The 18,811-nt window shown below is 37.8% G+C and overlaps 1 protein-coding gene across 1 annotated transcript in view; it reads left to right on the plus strand.

The window, feature by feature from the left end:
- LOC149173325 (uncharacterized) overlaps window positions 1–18,811 on the plus strand; it is a 193,391-nt gene that overhangs the window by 95,131 nt on the left and 79,449 nt on the right. The gene's annotated exons all lie outside the window — the stretch shown is intronic.

Consider the following 18,811-nt stretch of genomic DNA (forward strand, 5'->3'; position numbering starts at 1 on the left):
GTTTTTGGGTTAAACTGAGCATAAACCAATTGATTTATGGCGGTTCTGTCATGTTTTCCCATAAACTGGCCGGTTCACTGCCAGCCCAGCCGCGGACCCACCTTACAGATTTTTTGAGGCTTGTGAAGTGGTTTTGAGGGAAACTAAGGGTTGTTTCCCTCCAAAAACAGCCCCTCCAAGCCAATAAAAGGAGGTCTCCCCTCTCATTTGCCTCACCTATCTCATTTGAAGTTTTTGTGAGCTTCATTTGAAGCTTGGAGAGGGTTGAGTTTTCGCTAGAGTAGTCATCTTAGAGGCTTGGAGTTGGAGTTGGAGCTATTTTGGAGCTGTTAGTGGTGTTGACATCTTCAAGAGGAAGCTAAGGGAGCTAGTTTGCATTTCCAAGTAAGGATTTTCACTTGAAAAAATCAATATTTCATTGCTGTCCATGTATTTAATTTTTATATGTGTTTTATGCTATTAAATTTCGAGTTCAATTGTTAGTTTTCAAGTCTTAAACTTTGTAGGCTAAATATGCCCCATTTTTTCCCCAAATTTATCTTAGGTTTTCCATTTTATTTAGCTACAATTTTTCTTTTTAATTTGCAAATTTCTTTCATTTGCAAATTTCAAATATTTCTAGCCACCATGCCTCCAAAAGCCAAGGACACTGCATGGGCTCATTGTGATGTGATTGATGGAAAAATGATATGCAAAATTTGCAATAAATCTATTGGGGGGGGGGGGGGGCTATTCTCAGGTTGAAACAACACTTGGCTGGGATAAGAGGCCAAGTAAAGCCATGTGATGCACCAAAGGAAGTGATAGGTGTTGTTAGGGCAGAATACCTTGCCAAGTTTGAGAAGTTTGAGGAGAATAAGGCTAGGGAAAAGGCTATCCAAGAAGAAATTGCAAGGAAGAAGGAAATTTTACAAGCCATGAAAGATGGTGGGTATGATGATTTTGAGATTCAAGACTCCTCTTCTATCCCTTCCACCAATGACCCCTTTCACTATGTTCCTCCTGCTCTTGGGTCTTATCATCAAGGCCAACAATCTAAAGGAAAAAAGAGGATGAACATCCAAAGTTATTTCTCAACCTCTGCCACCACTGCCTCAATCCCACTTCCTCCCAACCAAGTCTAACTCAACGTCAACCCACTTTGGATGACCATTGGAAAAAGCAATGCAAAGAATCTTCTTTTCAATACATTGCTAGATGGTGGTATGATGCAGATATCCCATTTAATGCTACCCGCTCACCTTATTACCAAGCTATGTGGGACTCTGTTATAGCTGCAGGAAAGGGCTTCAAAGGCCCTACTGTGCATGACTCGAGGGGAATTCTTTTGCAAAAAGAGATTTGTTTCATTGATGAGTATTTGGCTGAGTATAGAGAGTCATGGCTCAAAACAGGTTGTTCCATCATGTCAAATGGATGGATCGATGGAAAGAACCACACTATCATTAATTTCCTTGTTTCTTTCCCTCAAGGAACCATATTTTTGAGATCAGTTGATGCATCTGATAAGGTGAAGGATGCAAACCTTCTATTTGAGCTTTTGGATGATATTATTTAGGTAGTGGGGAAGCAGAATGTTGTGCAGGTCATCACAGATAATGCCTCAAACTATGTTCTTGCTGGAAAGATGCTAGAGTCCAAATATAAGACCATATTTTGGACTCCATGTGTTGCACATTGCATAGACCTCATGCTTGAGGACATAGGCAAAGTGGAGTGGGTAAAAAACATTGTAGAGCATGCCAAGTGCATCACAAAATACATCTACAACCACTCATGGGTATTGAGCCTAATGAGGAAAAACATTGGGGGCAAAGAGCTTGTTAGGCCTGCAATTATGAGATTTGCAACTCACTTCCTTACATTGCAATGTCTCAATTCTCAACAAAAAAACTTGCAGAAATTTTTTTCTTCTGATGAATGGACTTCATCTCGGTGGGCTCGTAGACAAGATGGCAAAGACACCAAAAAGAAAGTTTTTGACAATTATTTTTGGAAAAAGTTTGCAGAGATTGTGAAAATTACCGAGCCCCTTGTTAAGGTGCTACAGATGGTGGATGGGGAAAAATTGGCCATGGGATACATCTATGAGGCTATGGATTAGGAAAAGGAGCAGATACAGGCAACTTACAAGGATAAATTAGCTAAATATGGGTGTATTTGGGAGATCTTTGATAACAAATGGAACAATCAACTCCATTGTCCTATACGTGCAACTGAGTATTTTTTGAATCCAAAGTATCATTATAAAGCTCGGTTAGGAGATTTGCAGGCTGGGAAGGTCAGAGATAGATTGTATGATTGCTTGGAGCGCATGGTCCGTAACCATTATGACCAGTTGAAATACATAGACAACTTACTCTTTTCAGTATGGCAATAGGTACCTTTGGCAAAAACTTCGCAAAGATGGCAAGAGATGTGGATCAAACTGGTAAGCAATTTCAATACGTTTTTCTTTTAAAGTTCAATTGTTCACAAATTTACAATTCAAACTGTCTGTAAATACTTGTAAACAAAGAATGAAATGAATTAAGTTACTAAACAATGTCTTTTTCTTTGCAACACATTGGTGGGAGTGATTTGGCAGCCAATGTCCTCAATTGCAAAAGTTTGCAGTTGGATTCCTCAGCCAAACTTGCAGTGCATCAGGGTGTGAGCGTAAGTGTTCTATTTTTGAGCGTGTTGACCACTACGTGTCAGCGACCCATAGCAGTACACCCCCTTTTTCGCAAAAGGGATAACATCTGATCAATGTGTCCGTGTCGTCCAGCTATCATCATCAGCCTGATTTTCATGTTATAATGTAAACCTATTCTGCATATATGTGATGTAAATAATCTCAGCAGATCTGTGTCATGTATGTAATTGCCTAAGTAAAACCTATTTTTCTGGTAACGGTCTATATTCCGGGAGGTTTTTTGTCTCACCGATCCTTTCTTGGATGGTCGACAGAGTTTTCTTTCAGCCTTACCCAAAAGCCAAAATGGATTTTGTTACTGGGATCTTAGGGGAGTTCTAGTGTTCTAGATCGAGTCTATGTAAAAGTGATTTGGGGATAATCCTAACTATTTGGTTAGGTTATTTTATTACAATTTGCTTGATTTGCTAGATTATATTTGTGTCGCAGAATTGGGTAGTCTGTGAGGGTCTTTTGCAAATGGGTTTTCCCCTTTGAGATGTAAAAAATGTGAAAATCGTGATGTAAAGTGTTTTGAGGGTTAGAAAAATAATTTATCCCTTCATAGGTTAATTAATTAAATTTTATGGCCAAAATTAATTAAAATCCTAAGCCAAAAATTTAATTAATTATAGGTCCTAGGTAAATTTAAATTTTCCAAAGGCAAAATTCATGGGTCCTTTAAAAATTAAAACTTAAGAGGTCCAGGGACTAAAGTTAATTGATTATTTTGCTAAATTTTAAGCCTTTAGTCCCTGGGGTTAAGTCAAAGTCAAAATTTTGAGGAAATTAATTCAAAAATTTAACTTTTGAATTAATTAAAATGCATTTAATTGAAAAATTCGAAATTTTCTCAATAATTAAAATTTCAACATATGAAATTAAAAGAAATTTTGATCCTCATCAAAGGTCGATATTACTTTGACAAGGATCACTCGAACTAGCCGTTGAAAGATTTATATTTAAATAGGAGGTCAGTTGTCAGTTGAGATTATCCGATCTCTGCATCGTGTACTAAGCTCTCAAGCTCTCTTGTATACTTTTTTGAATTAATGCAAAAGTCTTTGGGGTTTCAACGTGTTGTAGTGTTCCTTTTCATGAATTTATGGTAACATTGTTTTAATTTATGCTTTAATATTATGTGAAAACTATCAATCAATAGCTCTCTTAGAATAATCTGAATACAGGTATCTTATTCAGTTTGTTGGATCTAGGGTAACATTTTAATTTTGATTGAAGTAGCAGGTATCTCTATTTCTTCAGAATTTTATTGTTGTTCTATTTCTCTAGTTGATTTGATGGTTGATCTAGTGTTTGTAAAAGATCTCTCAGGTTCTCATTGAGCGTTTGGGGATAGTTCTCAGTTGGACCAGCCAACTCTCAACACATATTTAAAGAGCCTACTTCATATAAGTCTCAGGATTTATCTAACGATAATATTTTTTTTTGCAGGGTGTTTTTGGGCTAGTACCTCTCTAAAATTTCAAAATCTTTTAAATATTTTGTGGAAATTTTGATAGATCTGGCTATTAAGAGCCTTAGATTATCAGATCTGGGAGCGGAGTTGGACTCATACTCCTCAGATCTGTAAATTATTTCTATAGATCTGTTATTTACTTGTGCAGGAATAGATCTGAGAAATCAGCCAAGAAAATCTTTAGATCTGAGCTAGATCTAGACCCTGGAGGGCAAGATCCGGGCTTAAAGATTGTTTGCAGGAATAAATCTGAGAAATCAGCCAAGTAAATCTTCAAATCTGAGCTAGATCTAGACCTTGGAGGGAAAGATCTGGGCTCAAAGATTGTTTGCAGGAATAGATCTGAGAAATTAGCCAAGTAAATATTTAGATCTGAGCTAGATCTAGACCCTAGAGGGCAAGATCTGGGCTCAAAGATTGTTTGCAGGCATAGATTTGAGAAATCAACCAAGTAAATCTTCAGATTTGAGATTTTTCAAGCAGATCTGGGGGTTTTGAGACAGATCTAGGCGTTGGAGGGCAATATCTTATCCCAAATCTTTTTACAAGGCCAACCATTAAAATTTTTGCAATAAATCTGAAGATCTGAAGCAAAATATTTCTTTTCAGAACAACGGTTTCAGGCTTTGGGGCTCTTAAGCCGAGATCTGCCTTCTCTTAGCCCAAGCTAGTTCTATTGGGCCTAGTGCTAGCTCTCATTGGCCCTATATCCCCTTGCTCCATTTCTGATTTGAATATTTGATTTTCTGAAGCTAATCATCGGTGGGTTTTTGTAGAAAATTTGGTAAAAATTTGTGTTTCAGATATTGAATTTTTTTTTGGCAACTTGGGCAAGTGATCTTCAAGGCCTAGGGCCTAAGGGTTTGATCTCTAAACCATCTTTCTCCTCACTATTTTCTACAGTAGTCATATACCTTTCTAATAGTGGTGAAAAACACATCTAAGTGGTTTGAAATTAACTAAAAAATTGCTAAATACATTAATAAGTCATTTATGTTTGATGTGTATCAAGCATTGGGCCTAGCTCTATATTTTGGGTCACTGTTATCTCTAAATAATTTTGTTTATGAAGTTTGAAATATAACAGTGGAAAAATTTCATGTGGGTTAGCCTAAAATCAGTTCCTAAGTTGTCTAGTACATTAAGGAATTAATTTCGTGAGTTGGGCATTCATCATTAGGCTTATTTCATGTTTTAATTGGTGGCTGTAATAAGCAGTGTGGAAAAAGTCTGCAAAAAATCCCGATTTAATCCTAAAAATGCGATTTTTTAAACTAAACGATTTAATCCCCCGACTTTTTGGCGATTTTTTCAGAAAGGAAAAAATCGCAATTTAATCATTATACTCCTGATTTAATCGGGAGTCGACCCAAAAAGTCTGCCTCCCTCCCAGGCCGCGGATAAAGAGGTTGCAAAGGCGAAAATGATATAATTTTCTCCTGTTTAATCTTAAGGCAGAGAGTGGAATCTTTCAAACATAGCCCTAGAAATTTGGTGATAAAATTGTGTTGTGCAATTTGTTTTGTTGTTGAATCTTAATTTCGAGCATTATAGTTGGTTGGTGTTACTGAGAAAATTAATTGCTTGGTTGCTATATTTTGTTGAATGTTGAAACATATGCGGCTATTATTGGTTTGCTCTTGCTGGATGTTATGTCTGCAAAACAATAGGGATCTATATGAGATGTGCAAAAAAATACAGAGAAGAGACATTAGCCAAAGGCTAAGCTGTCAGAAGGCTGCTATAAGAAACTGAGAAGACTATGAAAAAGAAGTGCATACCTACCTCGACGAGTATGATTGTGAGACATAAGAGAAAGAGGACAAGGAGTATCCAGACTAGCAAGCAAGGAAGTGTAAATCGTTGATGAACATTCCCAAGAATCAACACTGTTATGATCATATTTTTTGTGGATAATGTTGAAAAACATTGGTGATAAGATGCACTTAGAATGCAGACTGCAAGAGTGTAACATCCTTTTAGTGATCGAATTCACATGTAAGGAATGACATTGTAGTAAACACTAAAAACACCTCTAAACTATGACTTCGACTCTAGATGTTAAATTTTTTTTTAAAAAAGAGTAATTTTGTGTTTTTTTTTTTTTTTTTTTTTTTAATTTTGCTGACTTTTTCAAAAAACTCTCGACTTTAACGAGTTTTTCAACTTTTGGACCCTTGCCGAATTAATCCCGACTTCGACTTTTTCCACATTGGTAATAAGTATATCAGATGTGATATAATTCCGGAAATCACATTACAACAGGTTGAAATTTTTTGATAATTCATGTGGGCAAGTTTGGAAAAAATTCGGTAAATTTTTGGCAAAAAGCTATCATTGATAGCTTACTGTTTTCATTGTCATATTGCTGCTATCATAAAGTTTTTCTTACTGCTGTCATAAAAATTAATTTATGAAAATTAAGTACTCTGTCATGGAATTGTGATAAAATGCATATCCTTTGTTTCATAAACGGAGTATTTTTTTGGGCATCCGTTGACATTGATATCGAATTGCAAAGTTGTTTTCGTTCTCTTTGAGCTAAATTGTATCAAGAAGATTTGAAATAAGCTGGTGTTTTAATTATAGTATCTTCAAGAGTTTATTTTTGAAGTCTTCATCTAAAAAAAACGAGCATTTCATTTGGGTAATTGAGAGCTTTTGCAGCATAAGTGTTTTCCCATTCTTGAGTCTAACTCCATCTCATCTTCCGGTGCATTTGCATATAAGTTAACTTTGCATAGATAAAATTTACTTCCAAGCATAAGCTTGGTTGATAGACAGATAGATCTCCATCCGTCTTTTCTTGAGAAGCCTGTTTTAATACTACTTAAAATGGTGACATTGTTGTCGTTAGAGCCACAGTTCTCTGTAGCACCGAAGGAGAGGTATCGTTATCACACCTTAGTGTGCTTCTCCTGATCTTCTCTCTGCCAATTACTATGAAATTTGGCTCAATAGAGAAAGGATTGAAGGGTTCACATTTAAATAGGGATTTAACTAAAATTAACCAAGATTCTTACGTCTCACATTAGTTTTAGGATTTGCATTTCATATAAAATAGTCATTCATCTAAGTAGCGGTTGCTAATCGATTACTTGGTCTTAATTTCCCTAGCAAGTTCGTTGACTCCATAAGGCACTGGTATCAATCGTTTAAAATCTAATCAAATCCTATAAGTCTTGCTAAATCTTAATCAAGTACTTGATCGCTTCACTGTGTCTCCTGAACTCGCTATTTCCCAACTAGTTCTTCATTCCACTTTTCCATAGGGTCTACCCCCCTTAGCTTGCTGTAGGAAGACAACTTAAACGGAGAGATTGGGGATCAGGGTGACAGCCCTCGATCTGAGCCGTTGTCGCGGTGTCTAGACATTCTGTGCGACAATAGAACGCATACACACGAAGAAGAGAAATTGTTTGGAACAAAAATTGTTAAATGATCTTGTCTTCGTGAAATACAACCTTCGACTAAGGCACAACCAAATGATGAACTGAAGACGTGATTTAGATCCTATTGTGTTGGACGATATTGATCCAACATCAATATGGGTGGAGGAGACTGGAGATCCTAAGCTTGATGCTGATTTTGATATTGACATGGCGTTAGGCGGGTTGATCGCAAAGCAGATCTGGTACCACCATCAGAACCATAATTAGTAGCCGAATCAAGCAAAGGCAAACAACCAATGGAAGGCACTAGTCATGCAGCTCGACCAACTCATGCTTCCATTAGGTCCAATTCTATTGTTGTTGGTGCTACTACTGAGGTTGCAGATGGGGCTGAGGTATCCTCAGAATCTGATCTAGATGATGATTATGTAGCTCCTGTTGATGATCCTATGACTAGTAGTGGTGATGAGTTTGATCATGATGAGGAATGATCATGTTGATCACTAATATGTACTTGTAGACTTGTAGTCTTGTAGTAGGCCAATGGCCCCATAGCTTGTAGCATTGTTTTTGGACTTTATAGGCCATTTAGAGCCTCGTTTCTTATGTATTTTGTCGATGATATATATTGCACTCAGTACCATTTTGATATATTTAGTTTTATATGGTATATAGATGAGAAAAGTTTGCATATTTTGTCTCTATTGGTTTGGAATCATGGTTTTAAATCTTAAAAATAGTTTTTTTCATTAAAAATTAATTATTTCTTGTATTTTTAAAAAATCCGATTTATTGAGATCTGACTAGTCTTGGTTTGACGAGTTGCGGTTTGAAACCTGGATTATTAGGTGGACCGATCCAGTCACCGGTTTTGGTTTTGAATACTATGCTTCAGACCTTGGAAAGAGCTTGTCAGCGACAAGCACATAACCAGTCTTGGATATGACAAGGATATGTCCTTTCATATTCCAGATTATAACAAGCCAATCCGATTTCAGAGCGCTAGATTTCTTCAGGATGGTTTATATACACCTGTTCCAGATCTTGCTCCTCCGCAACCAATAATTGTCAAATGGCAACATTGTAATCGAGTTGCCCATGTGAAAGATCACTGTTTTGATCTTCACCCGTGAGCATTGTCATAAGCACATCTATCATTCAAACAGATGCTTCAAAAACAAACCTTCTACAAGAATGGATATTCACCTTGGATGGGTCGCTTCTTGGCTATGGGCTTCAACAACCAAGAAGATATTCCACTCATACCATAGGATTTGTTCTCGAGTATTGAAAAGTCTTGCAGTTGAGATCTCTTCATCTTCTCACCTTGTATCTGATAGGGGGGAATTGATGATCATCTACAAGCTTTAAAGATACATCAAGCGAGACTGAGCCACAACCTGAACTTGCTGCCTGAGCCTACAACTAGAGACAACCATACCCAGATTTTAGAGTTGTATCCAGAGATAGAGAAATGCCCCATGAACATGCCTTTTGGTTGGTGACCTTCCTTAAACCACCGTAGGTTGAGACCTCCCTTTTCAGGTTGAGGTTCTCCCTTTTTACGCAGGTTGAGACCTCCCTTTTCTAGGTTGACGATCCTCCTCTTCAAAGAATTAGGGACATTTCCTCTAGCAGAAGACTAATAGCTTCTTGCCATATTTGAAATTGTTCTGGGAATTGCACTAAGCATTCAAGGTTGAGACCCCAATGGTCTCCCTTTTCAAAATAATAGGGAGCACTTCCTCTAGTAGAAGACTTCAACTTCTAGCCAAATTTGGAAGAGTTCCAAGAACTGCACTAAGTGTTCTAGTGTTGGTGGTCATTATTAAACCATCGCTAGTTGAGACCTCGAGTTCTCCCACATTATACCATTATCTCAGAGAGCACATTCAACATATTTGTTGTCATGCATTGTTGTATTATATTTCTCTTCTTGGACTTGTATATACCCCTTCGAATTAAGGGGGGGAATGTTGGACGCCTAATCCGCTAAGGGTTGGTGTGGAATATGAATAGTCACTGGAGTCCAAGAGACCACTTGGAATATGGAAACAAAGGGTCATGAGACAATGTATAAATGAATACGTTTGTGAATAATACGCAATGTCACATTTATATTTCATATCTTGTCCATTATTTGTGTGTGTTTAACATTGGGAAACTCGCGTGTTAAGGGATTTTGTTGGTTTCTTGTCTAAATGCAAGCATGGGCAATTTTCTTTATTGTGGTTGATTTTGCTACAATGGTTGTTGTGAATGGTTCTTTTTTGATATAGTCACATGTTTCACTATTGGATTATGAAGGTTGATCAACTTCGCTAAATGTGTTAACTTATCAATGCTAGTTGACTTACTTGTCGATATAGGTTTTTACTTCTATTTGGAAGTTATTTCATCTTGTTCACATTGATTTCTTTTCTTGCTCCATTTGTTATTGTTTTTTTAATTGTTATAGCTTTGCTCTAAGTATCTTCCCACATTCGAATGCCAAATAATTTAAGTTTTTTCTAAATCAAGTTTTGGAGTCCAGTGTTACATTTGTACAAAACTTGCTCTTCATGATCAAGCACTCTTAACATGCATAAAATAATAAAATTATTTGCCATAGTTTGATTCTTGTTGGCCAACTTTTTGCATTAAGCACTATGATTTAAATATTTAAATTCCTTTCATATCCCATAGGTTAAAATGTTTTCCTCATTAGCTATTGGAACGTAGCTTACCTTCTTGTCATTTCCATTTGGTAAAATTATCCCACCACAACATGGATGCTTTAGTTAGCTTCAAGTTGGTAAAAGTGATCCTTTGTAGGTCTTCATATCCTTGTGTGTTGGAGTATGTCTCCAAATATCTTAGTAGTGTCAAAAACTATTAGTATCGAGATATCCATTGAATAATGAAATGTCGACTTTAGCTTCACTTTAGAATGATTCATTCCCAATGGGACCTTGGTTCATTGGTGAGGCTGATGAAGTGTTGAGTCATCCACCGAGATTCCATTCTTGTTGTGGTTTGCCCCATCTAAATGTCATGTTAAAAAAATGACGAGGCCAAGTGCAAGTCTTGAGTAACATTGGTGTAATAGATGTCACTCAGACATGGTATCTAAACCCAAGAAAGTCTGTGTTATGTGGTGTATCCTGTAGTGGTTTGTTTCTAGAGCACTTCCAAAAAAGGGATTTGTCACCTTTGTAATGAGTGGCATATACATTTGGGTTACAAGGATTGAACTAGCATTAGTAGGAGTTGTTGCTATGCTATATATGGCCAATATGTGGAATTTACAGTGGGTCCGAGTGGCTATGGTTTGATGTTTGGCATCACAACAAATGCTCAGTAGTGGTTCGTTGACAATTTGTCATTCCTATTTTTGGTGGTTCAATCACACTAGCACAATGAGCAGTGACTCAATATATATAAGTTTTGGGATCTCTTTCGCTCATAATCAGTGACTCTGTCTCGCTTTACATGTAGTGGCTCGTTTTCTAAGATTGCATATATATTACAGTGGCCCGACCTCACATTATATCTTTGTGGCTTTCAGTGGCTCACACTAGATTCAGATCATGGTTTGTATTATATACACAACTGCATGCATGGTCCTTATTTTACAATGACTCGCTCTGCGGCATATACATTTCGCTCTGTGGCATATAAATCTCGCACTCTTAGGTTATCGTTCTCACAATCTGAGGCTCTCGACATAAGGGACTTGCTCCTTCAGATAGAGGCTGGAATTATAATGTATACCAATATGACAGTAATCAATACGTGGCATAATGAACTTGAATGCTTTAGTATGACAATATTCAGATAATGGTGATCTTGTAGCAGTGGTTTGGCATTACATCTCTTTGGCATCATTATTGAATGGCATGAAGGCATTGCAGTTATATAACAGAAACATAGTTCTCTTAGCATCATCGCTTGGCATACCATGTAACACATGATGGTTTGTAAAACATATCTACCATGAAATCTCGATCCTATACAATGGACGTCACCTTGTTTAAAAGAAAAATAACAATGTATATGAGGTATTTTGAAGTACCTCCATGAGGATCAGTGATATATATAGAAGAAGAACTTACCTGAAGAAAGTTTGAAATATGTCACCTTGAAAACTATGATAGTACTAAATCCAAAGGTCAATAAAGTTCATCTCTGCGTAACAGTGAATACATGGAACCTTGACCAAGCTAGCAGCTCAACAAAGGTTCTATAGTTGGAGAAGATAAGGCACATGTATTGAAGACATGCATTTGCTGAAGGATGATTGATCTCGAGTCTTGACAAAGAAGAAGGTATGGTAAAATTGCAAAGGTATGCACAATTTTTATGCGCATTTTATGGGTCAAGATTTTCTAGGGTTTTGCAGTTGTTCCTTTGCATCTAGGGTTTGTAAGCCTTGTAGAATTGTAAAGTCTTGAAGACACTTAGTACTTAGGGTTTCTAAACCCTACTTTAGATTGAATTAACCTTAGGAGAAAAAACCCTAACCCTAACTAATTGTTCCTTTTAAGGAATCCCTAACTCTTGGGAATTGGTATCTAGGGTTTGCAAGGCTAAATGTTCTTCGATATTGAAACCCTAGTTTTGAAAGTCAAAACCCTAGGATTGGGTGTCTCCGATAAAAGTAAAAACCCTAATAATGGTTGGATCAAGGAGTATATAGGGTCTGTAACTAGAACCCTAGAAGTATACTTTTGAGAAAATCATGGAAACCCTAGATTGACAGGATTGACATCATGCTCTTGTCTTTGTATATTTTTGTTTGGTTGTACTTGCTGATAATTGCAGGCACATAATGAAGGCAGTGAAAGTTGTGGAAGCAAGATGAGAAGGATGGAAGAACAAAGTAATGCAAGATTCGTGCTTGATGACGACTCCTTGATAATGATGAGCATGATGGAAAGAGGGAGCTGTAAGGACCCTGATGGATATGATAGTGTAACTTCCAGCTGATGAGTTCATTCCTTAAACATATTAATGATTGAAAGCATGAAGCATAACTGTGTTGCAATATAAAGATAGAACATGCAAATAAATGTTGACTTCAAAGACTTGACACTCTGACCAGAGGATATTATAATTTGGCAAACTTTGATTTTGATGATTTGCTTGGATATGACTTGACTCCCTGATGGGACACATTGCAAAAATATGTGCATTATTTGGAAGGATAACAATAGACATATTTTGTTGATGATATTGATGTACCTACAACTACGTAATTTGATCATGGAACAAAAGGATTGCGTGAATAACACTATTGATGGCTTAAATAAGCATGGGAGCAGAATTGATATTGGAAAGTTGAGGCAAAATTATGTTATGAAGAAAGAAGACATGTGTTAGCAGTTATGAGGTAGCTCAACTCCTTGTAGAAGACATATGAACCAGTTGATAACTGTTGAAGTTTCTAAGTCTAACAGTTAGAAAACCTCCATGTACTTTCTGATTTATTCCTTCCTACTTGTTCTGATTAATTAACAAGTTATTTACCATGTAACATGCTCAACACATTACAGATCATCAACTGAAGGAAACAGAAACAAGCACACAAATGACACCGTTATTTTTAGATCAATGTCCCCGGAAAAACCCAATGCGGGAAAGCCAGTGCAACTATATGAGGGTTTGATTTATTAAGCAGTTTCAGAATACAATCTGGGTGCTAAATCCGGCTCACCCAACAGAGAAAAATATCGGCAGTTCCAGCTTCTGCCCTCTGCGTCAGCTTTCCCGGCTGTTCTGGAAGTTCCTGGTAGTTCTGGCTATTCCTGACAGTTCCGGCTTCTGCCCTTTGTGTCAGCTTTCTCGGCTGTTCTGGCAGTTCCCGACAATTTTGGCTGTTCTCGACAGTTTCGGCTGTTCCCGATAGTTCCGGCTTCTGCCCTCCGCGTCAACTTTCTCAGCTGTTCCGGCAGTGCCCGGCAGTGCCCACTGTTCCCGGCAGTTTCGACTTTTGTCCTTTGCGTCAGCTTTCTCGGTAGTTCTGGCAGTTCCCGGCAGTTCCGGCTGTTCTCGACAGTTCCGACTTCTGCCCTTTGCGACAGCTTTCCCGGTTGTTGCACTGATCCTCCTAGCACTATCTCTGCCTCTCTGCTTCTGTATTCACTGCCCCTCAGCTGCAACTTCTAATCACTCTCTCAACTTTCTTAGCAAACCCAGCCCCAGAAAGTCGAAATCTTGATCTCTTGGTGTGTTTTCCAAGTGACCCTCAAGTGTCCTCTTACACTTTTCTTGTTGACAAATCAACGGCCGAGATTAAGTCCCTAATCGACGACTAATATTAGATCTGGTTTGATCCATGTCTTTTGGACCATTCTAACACAGTTTTATATTAATTCACATTAATATTTTAATTTCCCTAAGTTTAGACTTAGGGACTCCATTAAAAATATTAATTATTTTAATATCTCCCAAACTGTTTAGAATCTGCCCAAACCCTTTCTGGGTATTGGAGATCTCATGTGCCCTAACCTCTCCACCAAATTTCGTGGCTAGAGCACATCCGATGCTACCCCAAATCAATAATAACAATGTTGTTTGATGATAGACAAGATCCAGGAAGCTCTAAGTTTGATATGACATGATGCTACTAAGAGCCGAGAAAGCCTGTCATGAAGATGACATGTGATAGATATTAGAAGGTCGAAGCTCAAATAAGATGTGTTGCAGATAGGAGTCTTTGCAACTACCAGTAAGATCTCCACGAAAGAACAAGTAGCTGATGCATTGATGAAGTATGAGACTGACTAAGGTTGTGATGATATCTCCCTAATTAAGGAGTAAGAATCTCCTCCATGTTTGAGGAGTAAGAACCTCCTCCTTGGATGAGAAGTAGTGATGGTGGACACCATATTCTCCATATGTGTCATGCAATGGGTCAGGACTAACCATCATACGTCTAGTGTATCACATTAGGAGGGAGAATGGAGGATTGGATAAGCATCTGGGACTGATACTCCTTGAGGATTGAGAATCCAAGATAGGAATAGTCTTGTGGATTGACACTCTTTGAGGATTTGAAAAGGTATCCAAGATAAGAGTGGTCAAAGAGGACCGATGTTTTTTGAGGATCATGAATCCGAGATAAGAATAGTCCTGGAAGGACATACCTTGTGAAGATCCAGATGGGGTATGTGCCTTGAGAGGCTATGGTGGTGTCCATGTGTATGCCTCCCAGCATTGTGCTCTAATCTTGTGGAGAGTTAGATCTTGTTAGTCAAGGCCCTGCTGTGTCGCTATTTGACAATGTGGGTTCTGATGTAGATACTTAAAGATGGCTTACCAACCTGACTCTTCTTATGAGAATATTTCAATTTGAGAAGTATCCTTTTACTGGTTATGGAATTACGAATACCTCCCTCATTAAGAGGGAGTGTTAGAAAATGTAACTAGTTTCAGTCTTCATAATGATTTTTGTACTAATATTGTTGTATATTTTATAAAAGAAAAAGAAGAAAAATATATATTTCATTATTATTATTTTATTTGATAAGCATGTTCTTCATGCTTCTAGGATTTTTTGAGTCAAAGAGTCAAAGTCCTATTTGGACTTGTTGTAAATAAAATGGAAAAATAATTTTTAAATATGTAATTTGGGTCAAAAACCCCTTAGATGCCAAGTCAGCCTACCTGTCAAGTCGGCCTTGCCCTAATGGACATGTTTATTCAAACGCATCTGGAAAATATAAATAGAAGGAGAGTTGAGCTCATTTGGATACACACAATTCACATGATCTGATCTGAAATTTTGTAGAAGGAAGGAGGGCCGAAATCTGAAAGAAGGGTTTCTTCATGAGCTTGAGTTTGTGGAAGTTTTGCCTTGATGTATCTCTTGTTGAAGATCTATTTTGATGATGAATATGTTGTTGGTCTCTTGCTGTTGATGAATTTTCTATGTAGAAGGAAGGTGTGACTTATCATATAGAAGGGTAATGGGTCTTGGATATCTCACTTTGATTTGATTCTATAAGAAGAGAATTTTTTTGGGTTTTCCCTTAGAGGGGTTTCCCCTGGCTTGGAGCCTATATCTTGTGTTCTTTTGTCTTCTGTGATCTTCATGTTTTTATTATGGTAATTGCTTGATGAAAGAAGGAAAGACATAATAATAAATATGCTGCCAACAAAAACCCAAGTAATTATCATGTAAAGGGAAATCTAATCTAAATCGTAAGCCTCCCTATTTCTCAACAGTCTCCTCATGCAACAATCTCTCTCCCAAGACATTTCAGTCCACATGAATGGCATAACGACCAAGTAAATAAGACAAGAGAGCTAGTGCACACTTAAAAGAAGAGAAGTGTGATGAATGATGATGATGAATAAGTCAATGCGACTCCCCTATATTTATATGAGAGCAACCGAGTCTCATTTCACTAATTTTACAAGTAAATTCCCTAAAATGAAATTACTTGAGCATTCAACTAGGTCAAAGGTCACAATCCGACCTTGATATAGCTCTAAAACATAATAAAATGGTAAAAATAACTCACATGTCTGGGAATAAAGACTCCCCGCCATTATGTTATGCTCTAGAAATGATCAATATCCATCAAGCAAGTGATGACATAGTCCATGAGTGCTCTGCACTCCAAGAAATCCTTAAAATGCATGGGTACATCTCCAAAAGGTGCCTCCTCCACCATGATGTCATCCATATAGAAGCCTACACCAACCTTGTAGGGTTTGTGGGGGTGGCATGCTAGCATGCAAGGCAAGTGTTGGCATCAAAGAAAGATGTGCTAGCCTTCCCAATTCATTGTAGTGACAACCATCCTCATATAGGTTTTGGAACAAGCAATGCCCCTCAAATAGGGTCAAGGCTAGCGTGGGGCCGTCCTAGGTCCATTTGTGCTCATCATCAAGCAAGCCAATGGCCAAGATCTATGGTTCAATGTTTCAACATTCAGATTTACATGAAAGGGTGTAGAACCATGTTTAATCTTCTCAAGGCTCAACATTGATCTCTGGAGGGGAAACAATGGGGCATTAGGGTCATATTTGCTTACAAAATGGGGCAAAACGTCCAATGGAGTGGTACTGAAGAGGGCCAAGCCCATCCCTCAAGGGATCTTTGCTGCAATGTGAATATCACCTAAAACAAACCTCTCAAGATCAAGTGAGATTAACATCATTCAGAACAAAAACCATTAAAGCATAGTGAATCATATTTAATGTTGTTGAGAAATCTAGGGCAGAGAGATGAGATGATTTCTCTAGCAATGATAACTAGTGAAGAATTTTTACTTTTCTTAATTAGGTTCTTCTTTGACTTGATTATTATTATGTGTTCTTCTTCATCAAACAACTACCAAATCATAAAGAACAATGAGACAAAGGACACAAGATATAGACTATCAGCCAGGGCCAAAACCTTTCCAAGCTTGAGAGGAAAACCCACCAAATTTTTCTTCTTATAGAGTCTTCAATTGATGAATTCCAAGACCAAGACCTTTGACCTAAGAACCTCTACAAGACCAAGTCACAAGGCTTCGAAACAATTTTTCTTCCTCTTCAAGTCAATGCTAGTCAAACTTGTTGTTTCACCACATATTTCAGCTTCTCTTCAGATTTCAGCCTATTGCTACAAGCTTGCAATTTTCGGCCTACCTGTAATCACAGAATATTCACATGTGTGGACTGATTGGGGTTGATTTGTTAGGCTCCTCTTCTTTGCTTGGCTTGGACACTTACTTTTGAGAACTCAGCTTGTAAGAATACTTCTTTCTTGGGCTATATCACAACTTTTCCAAGGTCTGCAATTTCTTACTACAGAAACCTTAGCCGCAGTCACACGTGCGAGATTTATTGACCCAAAAACAACATAAGAAGACTTCGATCTTCTTCTCCTTCTCTTTGCTGCTCAAGAGGCTATCTTCCCTTACTATTCACGCTTCTATTCTTGTTGTGGATTCTTAATTGATGATCTCCCAAGTGAGGCCGAGTCCTCCTTTATATAGTGATTTGCCCATGTAAATAAGCCGACTTGTCCTCATGCTTAGGCTGACATCTCCTTCTAGAACGATCTTTATCTTCTTTGGAAGGCCGACTTGATTGAGTACTTGTGAGAAGGCCTTGGAGGGTCTTTTGACTCTTATAATGACTCAAATAATCATGTAACATGCCCAAGAAGGGTCTCTCATACATGACAAAGACTCAATTGACTTTATGACTTAATGACCAATCCTAATAGCTCACAATGGGAGCTTGATGTATATAAAAATAAAATTCCTTGAGCATGAAATCCACGACTCAAGCATAACAGAAATAATTTTATTTTTCTTTACATCAATTACATAAAAGCATGATTACACGTCATTATGAAGACCAAACCTAGTTACATATTTCAACAAATGTTAGGGGCACAGGAATACTTCACACAAGACTTACCTTCAAATGTCTTTCTAGCTCAGGGTTTGTAATCAAGTTACCTCACTTATTTTAGGGATGATTAGGTCAATAACTCTAGTAAGTGTTTCCAGCTCCCAAGGGGAGTGACATGTCACATGGAGACCCATCAATCCATAGGTGCATATGATATGGTGGATATGGAGTGGGAAAGACTTCAAAGAAGATGGCCACAACTATGGAACCAACTGATGGAAGTCCAATATCTTGAGTGTAATGATGTAAGGAGGAAGCAATTGTGGAGTCACGAATTAACCCTTTCCTCGGCCTACTGTTTACACCACTATGGTGCACCTTTTGCTTTAATAATTTATCTTTTCTTTCTTGCAAAGTCTGGGTGACCAGTTTGTCATTTTAATTTTCCATTACCCCTTAAAGATGTAGCAGTTTATCGCTCATCAAGGTTGGGACATTTATAAGTTCCATTATTTGATGATGAAGCATTAAATGCTTGAGGAATTTGGTGATGGCTAAAGAGGGGGGTAGAGCTCATGCTAGGCTTTGGCCCACATGCTTAATAAATCCCATCCATCTTTTGCATTTTACATTTTTTTATTATTATTCTTTCATCTGCATCAATCTCCAGGGCAAAGTTTCTAGGCCCTGACTGAAGGATGAGGATATAGGGTGTCAATCCCAATGACCAATGAAAATCTACCCGAGGAATGGACACACTATATCAATTAGTGCCCACCCATTAGAGCCCCTCCCAAACTATAAGGCCTTAGAAGAGGTCCCGCTTGACTAGACTCAAAGACAAACCTCCTAGGTGAAGTGTGGGAACAAGGATACAATTGAGAGCAGTCAATCATTCAGTCTGCCCCGTGATTCACATAAATATGG

Source organism: Pinus tabuliformis, chromosome 4_2 (assembly GCF_031772625.1).
Source record: "Pinus tabuliformis cultivar Carrire ecotype Pingquan chromosome 4_2, CPIR1, whole genome shotgun sequence".
NCBI lineage: Eukaryota > Viridiplantae > Streptophyta > Pinopsida > Pinales > Pinaceae > Pinus > Pinus tabuliformis.